Consider the following 6,645-nt stretch of genomic DNA (forward strand, 5'->3'; position numbering starts at 1 on the left):
TACTTAAAGAAGTCCTAATTGCATTAGGATTCTAGTCCTCTTGATACTAAATCTAAACGTTTAGATAAGGTTTTTAAATCTCCTGTAGTTATTCCAGAAGTTTTTTCCTGTCCCTGGTGCTGTAATTTCCAGGGAATGGAATAATTTGGGTAATTCTTTTACTCCTTCTAAACGTTTTAAGCGATTATATCCTGTGCCATCTGAAAGATTAGAATTCTGGGACAAAATCCCTAAGGTTGATGGGGCTGTCTCTACTCTTGCTAAGCGTACTACTATTCCTACGGCAGATGGTACTTCCTTTAAGGATCCTTTAGATAGGAAAATTGAATCCTTTCTAAGAAAAGCTTACTTGTGTTCAGGTAATCTTCTTAGACCTGCTATATCTTTAGCGGATGTTGCTGCAGCTTCAACTTTTTGGTTAGAAGCTTTAGCGCAACAAGTAACAGATCATAATTCTCATAGCATTATTATTCTACATCATGCTAATAATTTTATTTGTGATGCCATCTTTGATATCATTAGAGTTGATGTCAGGTATATGTCTCTAGCTATTTTAGCTAGAAGAGCTTTATGGCTTAAAACTTGGAATGCTGATATGTCTTCTAAGTCTACTCTGCTTTCCCTTTCTTTCCAGGGTAATAAATTATTTGGTTCTCAGTTGGATTCTATTATCTCAACTGTTACAGGAGGGAAAGGAGCTTTTTTACCACAGGATAAAAAATCTAAAGGTAAATTTAGGTCTAATAATCGTTTTCGTTCCTTTCGTCACATCAAGGAACAAAAGCCTGATCCTTCATCCTCAGGAGCGGTATCAGTTTGGAAACCATCTCCAGTCTGGAATAAATCCAAGCCTTTTAGAAAACCAAAGCCAGCTCCCAAGTCCACATGAAGGTGCGGCCCTCATTCCAGCTCAGCTGGTAGGGGGCAGATTACGTTTTTTCAAAGAAATTTGGTTCAATTCCGTTCACAATCTCTGGATTCAGAACATTGTTTCAAAAGGGTTCAGAATTGGCTTCAAGATAAGGCCTCCTGCAAAGAGATTTTTTCTTTCCCGTGTCCCAGTAAACCTAGCGAAGGCTCAAGCATTTCTGAAATGTGTTTCAGATCTAGAGTTGGCTGGAGTAATTATACCAGTTCCAGTTCTGGAACAGGGGCTGGGGTTTTATTCAAATCTCTTCATTGTACCAAAGAAGGAGAATTCCTTCAGACCAGTTCTGGATCTAAAAATATTGAATCGTTATGTAAGGATACCAACATTCAAATGGTAACTGTAAGGACTATCCTGCCTTTTGTTCAGCAAGAGCATTATATGTCCACAATAGATTTACAGGGTGCATATCCGACTCATCCAGATCACTATCAGTTTCTGAGATTCTCTTTTCTAGACAAGCATTACCAGTTTGTGGCTCTACCGTTTGGCCTAGCTACAGCTCCAAGAATTTTTACAAAGGTTCTCGGTGCCCTTCTGTCTGTAATCAGAGAACAGGGTATTGTGGTATTTCCTTATTTGGACGATATCTTGGTACTTTCTCAGTCTTCACATTTAGCAGAATCTCATACGAATCGACTTGTGTTGTTTCTTCAAGATCATGGTTGGAGGATCAATTTACCAAAAAGTTCATTGATTCCTCAGACAAGGGTAACCTTTTTAGGTTTTCAGATAGATTCAGTGTCCATGACTCTGTCTTTGACAGACAAGAGACGTCTAAAGTTGATATCAGCTTGTCGAAACCTTCAGTCACAATCATTCCCTTCGGTAGCTTTATGCATGGAAATTCTAGGTCTTATGACTGCAGCATCGGACGCGATCCCCTTTGCTCGTTTTCACATGCGACCTCTTCAGCTCTGTATGCTGAACCAGTGGTGCAGGGATTACACAAAGATATCTCAATTAATATCTTTAACACCGATTGTACGACACTCTCTGAGGTGGTGGACAGATCACCATCGTTTAGGGCTTCTTTTGTTCTTCCGACCTGGACTGTATTTTCAACAGATGCAAGTCTGACAGGTTGGGGAGCTGTTTGGGGGTCTCTGACAGCACAAGGGGTTTGGGAATCTCAGGAGGTGAGATTACCGATCAATATTTTGGAACTCCGTGCAATTTTCAGAGCTCTTCAGTCATGGCCTCTTCTAAAGAGAGAATCGTTAATTTGTTTTCAGACAGACAATGTCACAACTGTGGCATACATCAATCATCAAGGAGGGACTCCCAGTCCTCTGGCTATGAAGGAAGTATCTCGAATTCTGGTATGGGCGGAATCCAGCTCCTGTCCAGTTTCTGCGGTTCATATCCCAGGTATAGACAATTGGGAAGCGGATTATCTCAGCCGCCAAACGTTACATCCGGGCGAATGGTCTCTTCACCCAGAGGTATTTCTTCAGATTGTTCAAATGTGGGGACTTCCAGAAATAGATCTGATGGCCTCTCATCTAAACAAGAAACTTCCCAGGTATCTGTCCAGATCCAGGGATCCTCAAGCGGAAGCAGTGGATGCATTGTCACTTCCTTGGAAGTATCATTCTGCCTATATCTTTCCGCCTTTAGTTCTTCTTCCAAGAGTAATCTCCAAGATTCTGAAGGAATGCTCGTTTGTTCTGCTGGTAGCTCCAGCATGGCCTCACAGGTTTTGGTATGCGGATCTTGTCCGGATGGCCTCTTGCCATCCGTGGACTCTTCCGTTAAGACCAGACCTTTTGTCGCAAGGTCCTTTTTTCCATCAGGATCTCAAATCCTTAAATTTAAAGGTATGGAGATTGAACGCTTGATTCTCAGTCAAAGAGGTTTCTATGACTCTGTGATTAATACTATGTTGCAGGCTCCTAAATCTGTATCTAGGGAGATATATTATAGAGTCTGGAAGACTTATATTTCTTGGTGTCTTTCTCATCATTTTTTCTGGCATTCTTTTAGAATTCCGAGAATTTTACAATTTCTTCAGGATGGTTTGGATAAAGGTTTGTCTGCAAGTTCCTTGAAAGGACAAATCTCTGCTCTTTCTGTTCTTTTTCACAGAAAGATTGCTAATCTTCCTGATATTCATTGTTTTGTACAAGCTTTGGTTCGTATAAAACCTGTCATTAAGTCAATTTCTCCTCCTTGGAGTTTGAATTTGGTTCTGGGGGCTCTTCAAGCTCCTCCGTTTGAACCTATGCATTCGTTGGACATCAAATTACTTTCTTGAAAAGTTTTGTTCCTTTTGGCTATCTCTTCTGCCAGACGAGTTTCTGAATTATCTGCTCTTTCTTGTGAGTCTCCTTTTCTGATTTTTCATCAGGATAAGGCGGTGTTGCGAACTTCTTTTAAATTTTTACCTAAGGTTGTGAATTCTAACAACATTAGTAGAGAAATTGTGGTTCCTTCATTGTGTCCTAATCCTAAGAATTCTAAGGAGAGATCATTGCATTCTTTGGATGTTGTTAGAGCTTTGAAATATTATGTTGACGCTACTAAGAATTTCCGAAAGACTTCTAGTCTATTTGTTATCTTTTCCGGTTCTAGGAAAGGTCAGAAGGCCTCTGCCATTTCTTTGGCATCTTGGTTGAAATCTTTAATTCATCATGCTTATGTCGAGTCGGGTAAAACTCCGCCTCAAAGGATTACAGCTCATTCTACTAGGTCAGTTTCTACTTCCTGGGCGTTTAGGAATGAAGCTTCGGTTGATCAGATTTGCAAAGCAGCAACTTGGTCTTCTTTGCATACTTTTACTAAATTCTACCATTTTGATGTGTTTTCTTCTTCTGAATCTGTTTTTGGTAGAAAAGTACTTCAGGCAGCTGTTTCAGTTTGAATCTTCTGCTTATAATTTAAACTTTATTTTGGGTGTGGATTATTTTTCAGCGGAATTGGCTGTCTTTATTTTATCCCTCCCTCTCTAGTGACTCTTGCGTGGAAAGATCCACATCTTGGGTAGTCATTATCCCATACGTCACTAGCTCATGGACTCTTACTAATTACATGAAAGAAAACATAATTTATGTAAGAACTTACCTGATAAATTAATTTCTTTCATATTAGCAAGAGTCCATGAGGCCCACCCTTTTTGTGGTGGTTATGATTTTTTTGTATAAAGCACAATTATTCCAATTCCTTATTTTTTATGCTTTTGCACTTTTTTCTTATCACCCCACTTCTTGGCTATTCGTTAAACTGATTTGTGGGTGTGGTGAGGGGTGTATTTATAGGCATTTTGAGGTTTGGGAAACTTTGCCCCTCCTGGTAGGAATGTATATCCCATACGTCACTAGCTCATGGACTCTTGCTAATATGAAAGAAATGAATTTATCAGGTAAGTTCTTACATAAATTATGTTTTTCTGTCTTTAAAAAATGTATCACCAGAGGAATCTGACGAGGGGGAAGTTATGCCGACTAACTTTCCCCACGTGTCAGACCCTTTGACTCCCGCTTAAAGGACTCACGCTCAAATGGCGCCAAGTACATCTAGGGCGCCCATAGCGTTTACTTTACAAGACATGGCGGCAGTCATGGATAATACACTGTCAGCGGTATTAGCCAGACTACCTGAACTTAGAGGTAAGCGAGATAGCTCTGGGGTGAGACAAAATGCAGAGCATACTGACGCTTTAAGAACCATGTCTGATACTGCCTCACAATATGCAGAAGCTGAGGAAAGAGAGCTTCAGTCAGTGGGTGATGTTAATGACTCAGCAAAGATACCTGATTCTAATATTTCTACATTTAAATTTAAGCTTGAACACCTCCGCGTGTTGCTTAGGGAGGTTTTAGCTGCTCTGAATGACTGTGATACCATTGCAGTGCCAGAGAAATTGTGAAGACTGTATAAATTCTTTGCAGTGCCAGTGTGTACTGATGTTTTTCCAAATACCTAAAAGGTTTACAGAAATTATTAATAAGGAATGGGATAGACCAGGTGTGCCGTTCTCTTCCCCTCCTATTTTTAGAAAAATGTTTCCAATAGACGCCACCACATGGGACTTATGGCAGACAGTCCCTAAGGTGGAGGGAGCAGTTTCTACTCTAGTAAAGCGTACTACTATCCTTGTCGAGGACAGTTGTGCTTTTTTTTTTTAGATCCAATGGATAAAAAATTAGAGGTTACCTTAAGAAAATATTTATTCAACAAGGTTTTATCCTACAGCCCCTTGCATGCATTGCCCCTGTCACTGCTGCTGCGGCGTACTGGTTTGAGTCTCTAGAAGAGGCTTTACAGGTAGCGACTCCATTGGATGACATACTTGGCAAACTTAGAGCACTTAAGCTAGCCAATTCTTTTATTCTGATGCCATTGTTCATTTGACTAAACTAACGGCTAAGAATTCTGGTTTTGCTATACAGGCGCGCAGAGCGCTATGGCTTAGATCATGGTCAGCTGACGTGACTTCAAAATCTAAGCTACTTAACATTCCCTTCAAGGGGCAGACCCTATTCGGGCCTGGTTGAAGGAGATTATTGCTGATATCACTGGAGGAAAAGGTCATGCCCTTCCTCAGGACAGGTCCAAATCTAGGGCCAAACAGTCTAATTTTCGTGCCTTTCAAAACTTCAAGGCAGGTGCGGCATCAACTTCCTCTAATAATAAACAAGAGGGAACTTTTGCTCAATCCAAGACGGTCTGGAGACCAAACCTGACATGGAAAAAAGGTAAGCAGGTAAAAAAGCCTGCTGCTGCCTCTAAGACAGCATGAAGGAACGGCCCCCTATCCGGGAACGGTTCTAGTAGGGGGCAGACTTTCACTATTTGCCCAGGCGTGGGCAAGAGATGTTCAGGATCCCTGGGCGTTGGAAATTATATCCCAGGGATATCTTCTGGACTTCAAAGCTTCCCCCCCAAAAGGGAGATTTCACCTTTCACAATTATCTGCACACCAGATAAAGAGAGAGGCATTCTTACACTGTGTACGAGTCCTCCTAGTTATGGGAGTGATCCATCCAGTTCCAAAGGAGGAACAGGGACAGGGTTTTTACTCAAATCTGTTTGTGGTTCCCAAAAAAGAGGGAACCTTCAGACCAATTTTGGATCTAAAGATCTTAAACAAATTCCTCAAAGTTCCGTCGTTCAAGATGGAAACTCTTCGTACCATCCTACCACTGATCCAGGAGGGTCAATATATGACTACAGTGGATCTAAAGGATGCTTATCTTCACATTCCGATACACAAAGATCATCATCGGTTTCTCAGGTTTGCCTTTTAAGACAGGCATTACCAGTTGTAGCTCTTCCCTTGGGATTAGCTACAGCCCCAAGAATCTTTACAAAGGTTCTAGGGTCACTTATGGTGGTCCTAAGGCTGCGGGGCATAGCAGTAGCCCCTTATTTAGACGACATCCTGATACAGGCGTCAAACTTCCAAATTGCCAAGTCTCATACGGACGTAGTACTGGCATTTCTGTGGTCGCATGGGTGGAAAGTGAACGAGGAAAAGAGTTCTCTATCCCCACTCACAAGAGTTCCTTTCTAGGGACTCTGATAGATTCTGTAGAAATGAAAATTCACCTGACGGAGTCCAGGTTATCAAAGCTTCTAAATTCCTGCCGGGTTCTTCATTCCATTCCGCGCCCTTCGGTGGTTCAGTGTATGGAAGTAATCGGCTTAATGGTAGCAGCAATGGACATAGTGCCGTTTGCACGCTTACATCTCAGACCGCTGCAACTATGCATGCT

The sequence above is a fragment of the Bombina bombina genome, chromosome 1, assembly GCF_027579735.1.
Source record: "Bombina bombina isolate aBomBom1 chromosome 1, aBomBom1.pri, whole genome shotgun sequence".
Classification (NCBI taxonomy): Eukaryota; Metazoa; Chordata; class Amphibia; order Anura; family Bombinatoridae; genus Bombina; species Bombina bombina.